Source organism: Danio rerio, chromosome 14 (assembly GCF_049306965.1).
Source record: "Danio rerio strain Tuebingen ecotype United States chromosome 14, GRCz12tu, whole genome shotgun sequence".
In the NCBI taxonomy this organism is placed as follows: domain Eukaryota; kingdom Metazoa; phylum Chordata; class Actinopteri; order Cypriniformes; family Danionidae; genus Danio; species Danio rerio.
In genome coordinates, this window is record NC_133189.1 from 57,287,775 (window position 1) to 57,297,326 (window position 9,552).

Genomic DNA, 9,552 nt, shown 5'->3' on the forward strand with positions numbered 1-9,552 from the left:
TACAAGCCACATGTATTTACCATGTGTTGCCAGATCATGCGAGAATTAAACAACATCACACCTGTTGTAGGTTTCTAAATGTCATTTGCATATTAATAAAACACACAGCACAGTAGTTAAATGTTGTCGTCATTTTAATTTTTAGTTCTTAACCCTGCTCTGTACCGTTTCCTATTCAACAAACTGGGTTAACTCAGGCAGTGACAACTGCATTTACAGATTTGCATAAAATTATAAGGAAGACAGGTCTTGAAAGGGTTGCCAGATCATGTTAAAATTAAATAACAAATGTCATGACTATTGCAGATTTCTAATTGTCATCATTTGCATATTACAGGACACACAGCACTGCAGATGAATTATCGGCATTTCAGTTTTTAGCTCTTAACCCTGCTCTGCACAGTTTCATATTCAACACACTGGGTTAACTCGGGTAATGACAACTGCATTTACAGAAATTGGATTTTAATTCAGTTTTGCATGAATCTATAAGGAACATGTCTGGATTAAGAGTTGCCAGATCATCTTAGAATTATACAACAAATACCATATAGATTTCTAATGGTCATCATTTGCATATTAATGGACACACCGTTTATAATAATCCTGATGTCAAAAGGAAAAACTGGATTTTGCTTACCTCATTGGTTATTTTAACACGTTTTAAGAAAAAAAACTCAGTTAATTTTGACATTATTTCTGAAAACAACACAATTTCTATTCAGAAATTAAACTAATTTAGTTGAAATGAAATTACAAGCCACATGTATTTACCATGTGTTGCCAGATCATGCAAGAATTAACCAACATCACACCTGTTGTAGGTTTCTAAATGTCATTTGCAAATTGATAAACACACAGCACAGTGGTTAAATGTTGTCGTCATTTTAATTTTTAGCTCTTAACCCTGCTCTGCACAGTTTCATATTCAACACACTGGGTTAACTCAGGCAGTGACAACTGCATTTACAGAAATTAGAAAATGAATTTACTTTTTCATGGAATTATAAGCAACATGTCTTGATTGTGTTGCCAGAACATGCTAGAATAAAATAAACTTTCATGTGAATAGGCCACGAGCAACTGTTGTAGATTTGTAATTGTCATTGTCAAAGACCGTTTAATTTCAGTGTCTGATTCAAGAGTTTCACCTCTTAAAGACAGACGTTCGTTGCCAGTGTTTTTCTATTCTGCGGCGTGTAGTTTTGATTAATGCTGCATGATGAGGTCACGACTAGTTTTGCATGAAATTATAAGCGACAAGTCCTGACTAAGTGTTGCCAGATCCTGCTAGAATTAAACAAATATTGTGTCATGTTTCATATTCAGCAACCAGATTAACTTCGGTAATGACAACTACATTTACAGATATTAGATTAATTTAGTTTTGCATGAAATACTTTTGAACATGTCTGCTGGATTACGTGTTGCCAGATCACGCTAAAATTAAACAAATGCCACAACTGTTGTAGATTTCTTATTGTCATCATTTGCATTATAATAGAACCATAAAACTGCAGATAAATGTTGTTGTCATTTCAGTTTTTAGCTCTTAACCCTGCTCTGTACAATTTTATATTTCACACACCAGATTAACACAGGTAAAGATAACTGCATTTACAGAAATTAGCATTTAAATGTGTATCAGAGTATCATATGTGCAGTGCATGACATTATAAGACAGACATGTCTTGACTAAGCGTTGCCAGATCATGCTAGAATTAAAATATTGTCATGTTCATTGACGATTTTCTAATTGTCATCATTTGCATATTAATGGACACACAGCACCACCACAGCTTCATTTTGTTGTCATTTCAGTGTTTAGTTCTTAACCCTGCTCTGTATAAACACAGTTTAGAGATTTACAGAACTGACGGCTGAAAAATGCAGGTAGTGGCAACCGCATTTACAGAAATTAGCATTTAAATATGTATGAGAGTTATGTATGAGCATCAAATTATAAGGAAGACATGTCTTGACAGTGTTGCCAGATCATGCTAGAATTATATAACAAACTGTTGTAGATTTCATTGTCATAATTTGCATATTAATAAACAGCACCACTACAGCTAAATGTTGCTGTCATTTGAGTTTAGTTCTTGGTCTGTGTAAACAATTCAGAGATTTACAGCAGTGACAATCATATTAAACAACCAAATTACGGGTGGAAAATGCAGGTAGTGGCAACCGCATTTACAGAAATCAGCATTTAAATACGTATCAGAGATTTTCATGTGTAGTGCATGACATTATCAGGTAGACATAGCTTGAATAAAGGTTGCCAGATCATGCTAATATTAAATAAATGTCTTGTCATGTCTATTGACGACTTCTAATTGTCAACATTTGCATGTTAATGGACACACAGCATCACCACAGCTTCATTTTGTTGTGATTTCAGTTTTTAGTTCTAAACCTTGCTCTGTGCAAACATGTCGGAGATTTACAGCAGTGTCGATCATATTCAACAACTAAATCAATGGCATAAAAATGAAGGTAGTGGCAACCCCATTTACAGAAATTAGTATTTAAATGTGCATCAGTTTCGAATGTGCAGTGCATGACATTATAAGACAGACATGAATTGACTTGGGGTTGCCAGATCATGCTAGAATAAAATAAATAAATAAACTTAATGTACTCAATTGTCTTCATTTACTCGGCCTTCACTTGTCACAAACATGTTTGCTTCTTTCTTCTGTTAAACAAAAATATGTATTTTGAAAAATGTTGGAAAGCGGTAACCATTAACATCCATAGTGCTTTTTTACTATGGAAGTCAGCGTTTACACCAGGGGTGTGCAGACTCTGTCCTGGAGTGCCGGTGTCCTACTGAGTTTAGCTCCAACTTGCTTCAACACACCTGGCAGGATATTTCTAGTATATCTAGTAAGAGCTTGATTAGCTTGTTCAGGTGTGTTCGATTAGGGTTGGAGCTAAACTCTTCAGAACACCGGCCCTCCAGGACTGAGTTTGGACACCGCTGGTTTACACTTTTAGGCTTCTAACACTTTAAAATAACTTATTTTGTAAGGAACTCAAAGGTTTGAAGGCGAGTAAACTTTCATTTTTGTGTGAACTACCCCTTTAATCTAAAACCTTCAAACTAAAAACATGAAGACCTGCCTACTTTACCTCCATAAACTGGATCTCTAAAGCTTATAGACACTTAATTATTTGGCAACACTGCAATAATAATCTGCAAAGCAGCCTTCCACACACAACCCCGGTCAGTGGTGGTTTAGTTAAAGCCAAAAGGATCTACGTTTTATTACTTTGGTCGAAAATAAACAGCAGATACCAAATGTGCAGGATGCCAGATTGTTGCTATGGTTACCATGATGTCAATCATCAAAATTGTACGAGATGTGGTCCATGGACGCACAAAACAATACTTTACAGGCTTCACTGTTTAAATGCATCTGTCTTTCACTGCTGTTCACTTAGGACAAACCATTGGAACTCGTTCCTCGTGATGCAATTACAGAAGTGAAATGTCCTTCAAGATGGATAACTTTTTTCACCGGTTTTTGTGTCATGAGCTGGAGAACATGAGGAAACAATCATTTGCGTACTGAGAAGAATAAGTATAATATAAAAACCACACTGAGTTGAACTCTGAAAACTGGACTGACACCTAATTCACACGACTCTCAACTTTTCAAGCGACGACGGAAGCGTCAGCCAATCAGATCGCTGTAAGTAAATACACCAGCTCAGACAGAAGCCGATTGCGGACTAATTTCATTGGCTGATGCTGCTATGACTTCAGACACGCCCTCTGTCAGGTGTTGACGCTGAAGCCCCGTGTGAATCAGGGGTCCGTTCTTCCAACACAATCTCACGGCAATTCATAACTTTTTCATTTAGTGGCTAATTCATATGAATTCGTACGATCTAATTCGTACAATTTAGTATGATTTGCTTATCCCCCAATGACGGTTGGGGTTAGGGGTGGGGTCAGGTGCCACGCCTTCTTTTTAAAATCGTACCATTTCGTACGACTGAACTTGTACGAATTCGTACGAATTAGCCACTAAACTGGCAAAACGTAAAATACTTACGTTTTCTCAAGAGATCAGGCTGGTTCTTCGTACGTGGATTACTCAGTTAGCTGGATTTGGATATTAACGATTTGACACGATCCAGGATCGTTTCGTTCTTCAAAGCTGATCCAAGAGTTGTTGTCATGGCAACAGTTCTAGTGGATCAAATCTGCTTGGCAGCAGGTAAGTAAAAATAGAAATATATTAATAAAACTTGCAATCTGTACTCCGAAATGAAAGTACTGCCACTTGGTGGTGCAAAGAGAAAACGTATTGATATGAACTTTTTAGATCGCTCTAGAACAATTTGTGTATAATAGAAATGTACAACATGTGACTTTTTATAAAAAGCAATAATACATTTATGCAGTCGTTAACATGTTTTGATAGTTAATATGACGGTGACTTGATGCTTCACAAAAGTTGTAGACATCTTTACTAATATCAAAATGTTTTTGTAAACATCCAGTCATTCTTTACATCGATAAAAAAACGGCGACTATAATAAAGAAAATCTTTTTTAAATGCAGAACTAAATACATTGATATGCATTGAAATACATGATGAATACTCTTGACAAATGAAAGTGTAAATCCTGCAGCTCACAACAAATGTGGAAAGTTCTTGCGTGTCATATTTAACAAACGGTTTACTGCTAATTTGATGTAATTTTGCTCACATGGATAATTGAATATTAATCAGATGATGTCATTACGCTGATGTGCCGTCAGCCAATCGTTGCATTGCTGATCATGATTTCGAGGATCGATAGATCTGTCCTTCACAACACAAGCAGCGATCTCAGATCAGTTCATCCAGACATTCTAATCTGATTCGCGAACTTGTTTGAAGAACTCAACTGATCTCTCGCTAATTTGGATGAACAGATCCAGGATCTGCCAAATCATCTTAGATCATTTAAGCGAGGTACGAAGAACGGACCCCAGGGGTCCGTTCTTCGTACCACGCTTAAATGATCTAAGATGATTTGGCAGATCCTGGATCTTTTAATCTTGATAACTGATCTCTCGCTAATTTGGTTCTCCAAACAAGTTCGCGAATCATATTAGAATATCTGGATGAACTGATCTGAGATCGCTGCGTGTGTTGTGAAGGACAGATCTATCGATCCTCGAAATCATGATCAGCAATGCCATGATTGGCTGACGGCACAGCAGCGTAATGACATAATCTGATTAATATTCAATTATCCATGTGAGCAAAATTACATCAAATTAGCAGTAAACGGCTTGTTAAATATGACACGCAATAACCTTCCACATTTGTTGTGAGCTGCAGGCTTTACACTTTCATTTGTCAAGACAAGAGTATTCATCATGTATTTCAATGCAAATCAATGTATTTAGTTCTTCATTTAGAAAAGATTTTCTTTATTATAGTAACCGTTTTTTAATCGGTGTAAAGAATAACTGGTTGTTTACAAAAGCATTTTCATATTGGTAAAGGTGTCTGCAACTTTTGTGAAGCATCACTGGCATATTAACTGTCAAAACATGTTCATGACTGCATAAATGTGTTATTGCTTTTAAAAAAAAGTCACATATTGTGGATTTCTATTATAAACAATTTGTACTAAAGCGATCTAAAAAGTTCATATCAATAAGTTTTCTCTTTGCACCACCAGGTGGCAGTCTTTGTATTTTCATTTCGAGGGTGCAGATTGCATACGTTTTATTAATATACATAACTTTATTTATTTTTTTAATGACTATAACTTTTATATATATAGTTAAAAAATATTTACTATTTTCCCAAGTGTATATAACTTTTACTGTAAGAAAATATCAGAACTCGGAACATACTTTCTGTATTATCTTTGCTTGAACTGAGCCGATCTAATCCTGTTTATATGATTTGAACCTGCTCCCGATCAGGTTTGACCTAGCAGATCTGTTGCTATGACAACAACTCTCGGATCAGCTTTGAAGAACGAAACGATCCTGGATCGTGTCAAATCGTCAATATCCAAATCCAGCTAACTGAGTAATCCACGTACGAAGAACGGACCCCAGGTTTGACATTGTAAACGCACTATAGAAATAAAGATAAATTGAATTTAATTGGACAAAAAGGTATATCCAAACTCAAAGTAATTATTTACACGGATGCCTACATACTATATTAAATTTTGGAAACTACCATATAGACAATCATATGACTTGGATTGTGCCCATAATCATATTTGGATTGGACTTATATTTCTTTATGTATGACAGGCCTAAACCAGTACAAAACACAATCAGCTTTAAATTCATTTATTAAAAAAAAAAAAAAGATAAAGTAAAATTGAGATTTAAGTAAAAAAGGTCAAACCCAACCACTGGGCTAAACTATATATTATATATAAAAATCAACCAAATAGAGGTTAAACAACAAGCATTTTTATGAAACGTGCGTACTCCTAAATGTTACCATATGTGCAACATTTTTAAAAGATTTTGAACTACACTCTAACTTCATACACATCCATCTATGAGAATCTACTAGTAGTATCTTTATATAATGTAACATATCATAATATATAATATAATATTTACACTCAAACTCCCAATTCATTGCTCAGAACACAACAACTACTTGAAAAACAGTGTCAGACAACATAGGCTACAATATAAAAGCACACAAGTGTTATCTGAAAGCAGTATGTTGAACATGTTGTGCTGCTGTAGGCCAGTGTAGTGTTCAATCCAGCATATTGTAGCTCCTACTCAAATTAAACACACCTGAACCAGTTAATCAAGGCATCTCTAGCCATTAATATGTGATTAGTAAATACAAAAACTAGCCCATTGGCATTTGGAGTTTAACTTAATCAAACAAGATGTCTTTATCACACCATACAGCCCATCAAACGCAAAACGATACCAAAATACCCACACTCTCAAATAAACACATTTAAACGAACCATTTGAGACTCCTTACAGACATTGACATGTCATTATTCTAACCACTGAAGCAAACCCATTGAAACAAATAGCTGTTTCATATATCTAACAACCATCGCATTCAGATTAAATAAAGACCGCCTTCTTACCGATCTCCGCCGGTTCTCCCGCGTCCGCGTGTTTCCCCATCACAGGTGCAAAAGTCCGCCAATATTAGCGCCAAAACTTTATTCAAATCCAGTGAAGAGCGCCTCCTGCGCATGCGCAGTGCTTGTACACGGTAAAGCGCATTGTCACACAGGTCATCTCAGAGTCGAATCACACAGATTGTATTAATTAAGGGGTTCGTAGCAAGTATTGTAACATGAATTATTTAACTAATAACATATTTATACATTATTTAATTAATATTAATAAATTAAATTATATATATATATATATATATATATATATATATATATATATATATATATATATATATATATATATATATATATATATATATAAAAGATTAGCGAGATTGACCTCGCTAATTAACACTTGATTCGCCCTGAAGGACATGAAAACAAGATATATGCAGAGTCAACCTTTTAATAGTAAGAAATTGCTTTTTCTGATCTAGATTTTAAATATTATTAATTTAAAATGTATAGTATAAATATACATTTGATCCCCCCTATAACGGTTTAAACCATTGTGAATGCATAATGCGCCAATCAATATCAGGAGAAATCTCATTCAACAGTCTGAAACGGGCAGTTCTAGAGCACCGATAGACATCTCAAGTATTCACAAAACACGTTTCTTGTAAAATAGGTGTTTATATCTGCATGTAGCTGAAAAAGAAAACTTGTATAGTTTGACCTACAGTAACCTCTAAAGTCAGACCTGTAGCCAGCCTGGTGAAAGCTGTGGTTCCTTTTTTTTAAACATGCAGTTATTAGCCCAATGTTGTATTTAAAATGAGGTTTAATTACTGTTTAAGCACTATTTTTTGCTGGATTATCTTGTCGGATGGTCATCAACCACACTTTTTCATATATCAAAAACATTTTCTAAAGACTTAAAAGACAACATATGAGAATAATACTTATTTTTTCAAAAACAAATTTCAAACACACCTGCCTGTAATCATCATGTGGTGTTCAGGTCCTAATTAATTGGTTCAGCTGGGTTTGATCTGGGTAGCAACTGAAATCTGCAGGAAGGTGGCTCTCCAGGAACAGGGTTGGCCACCCCTGTAGTAGGTACTGCTGTCGCCTCACAGCAAAGAAGGTTGCTGGTTCGAGCCTCGGCTGGGTCTGTTGGAGTTTCTGTGAGGAGTTTGCATGTTCTCCCTGCTTTCTCTTGGGTTTCCTCCGGGTGCTCTGGTTTCCCGCACAGTCCAAACACATGCGGTACAGGTGAATTGGGTAGGCTAAATTGTCTGTAGTGTATGAGTGTGAATGAATGTGTGTGTGGATGTTTCCCAGAGATGGCTTGCGGATGGAAGGGCATCCGTTGCAGAAAAATGTGCTGGATAAGTTGGCGGTTCATTCCGCTGTGGCGACCCCGGATTAATAAAGGGACCAAGCCGACAAGAAAATGAATGAATGAATCGTTAGAATAAAAAAGGATGCTGTTAAAGGTTTAAATCAAAAACTAGCCCAAAACTAACTGGCCAACACATTCAACTTTCCTCGGTCATGCTGAAGCAACCGCTAAAAGAGGATTCCGTTTGGTCTTCTTCGATGGTTATTTTCACATTTTATTATGGTATAGCAGTCAAAATGGAAAAAGTGAGGAAGTGTTTGGGACAAATTCTGGACCTCTGTCAGTGAGGGGTGGGTCTTTCACGAGTTCACACTTGCAGACGTTTAAGAATAAGGCGTATTTGGCGTGCTGTCCGGGGAGAGGGCTCTGAGCTCGGGGAGACACCCCAACTCGAGTTATTCCCTTTATCAGGAAACAGAGGAGTTGGGATTCGAGCGAAGTATCTAGCCCAGTCCCAGAACACTCCCCCAGGGAATGTAATACTTAATAGGAGAGGTGTCATGGTGGTGGAGGGATGCTACAGTATTGACATGCTGCAGGTAAGACAGCTTTGGGTTTGTTCAAGATCGGATTTGATAACAGGATAATTGTCAATGACGTATTCGATATTGAAACTTCTGCGCGTGCTCCTACCGAAATTTGTTTACAAACATCACTTCGAACATTTCCTCCGGGTGCTCTGGTTTCCTCCACAGTCCAAACACATGCGGTACAGGTGAATTGGGTAGGCTAAACTGTCTGTACTGTATGAGTGTGTGTGTGAATGCGTGTGTGGATGTTTCCCAGAGATGGGTTGCGGCTGGAAGTGCATTCGCTGTGTAAAACATATGCTGGATAAGTTGGCGGTTCATTCCGCTGTGGCGACCTTGGATTAATAAAGGGATTAAGCTGACAAGAAAATGAAAGAATGAATGAATGAAGCATGTATTACCAAATTACTCAGGAAAATTTGACCCCTTGATCGTCAATGTATAATTCGCACACTGTATATGCCTACCCATGCTTGTAGTGTGTGTAAAATCTAAAGTAAATTGCCTAATGTTTTACAAACTCAAATAGAATTT

At 36.6% G+C, this 9,552-nt stretch overlaps 1 long non-coding RNA gene across 3 annotated transcripts in view; it reads right to left on the minus strand.

Moving 5' to 3' along the window:
• LOC141377620 (uncharacterized) overlaps positions 1 to 7,157 on the minus strand; it is a 173,823-nt gene extending 166,666 nt beyond the window's left edge. For all 3 annotated transcript variants that reach the window (XR_012390039.1, XR_012390041.1, XR_012390040.1), the window contains exon 1: positions 7,105 to 7,157. This is a non-coding gene — a long non-coding RNA (uncharacterized lncRNA). The remainder of the gene's footprint in view (positions 1 to 7,104) is intronic.
• Positions 7,158 to 9,552: the final 2,395 nt, after the last annotated feature.